Consider the following 427-nt stretch of genomic DNA (forward strand, 5'->3'; position numbering starts at 1 on the left):
ATATCACTGTTCCGGCGCCGGGGTACTCTGAAAGTGTGCATGTCGTGCACTCATCAGATGGTACGAGACACGCGTCACTGTGCTATATTATGTATGTCTATCATTACCACAAGTCTTTTTGTAAGTAGTGAAGAAAATGAAATCCACGCTGCAATTTCTATTTACTTACAAGTTATAATTGAATCAATAAATACACGATATGAAATAACATACGGTATTACCAGAGTATGCATAGTTCCGTTATTAGAAACCTTTCATAATTCCAGCTGGGAAGCGACCGCGCCCCAGAGCACGCTGGTGTCCGGTACTTCCTAGGGTTGCTGACCTGGTATGACCGGTCAACCCGACTTGTTCATGTGTCGGGTCTCATGCTGGATACGTGAACAACACTCATACACTCAACTACATTCCATATAATGCGAACTTC

Source organism: Penaeus monodon, chromosome 21 (assembly GCF_015228065.2).
Source record: "Penaeus monodon isolate SGIC_2016 chromosome 21, NSTDA_Pmon_1, whole genome shotgun sequence".
Lineage (NCBI taxonomy): Eukaryota > Metazoa > Arthropoda > Malacostraca > Decapoda > Penaeidae > Penaeus > Penaeus monodon.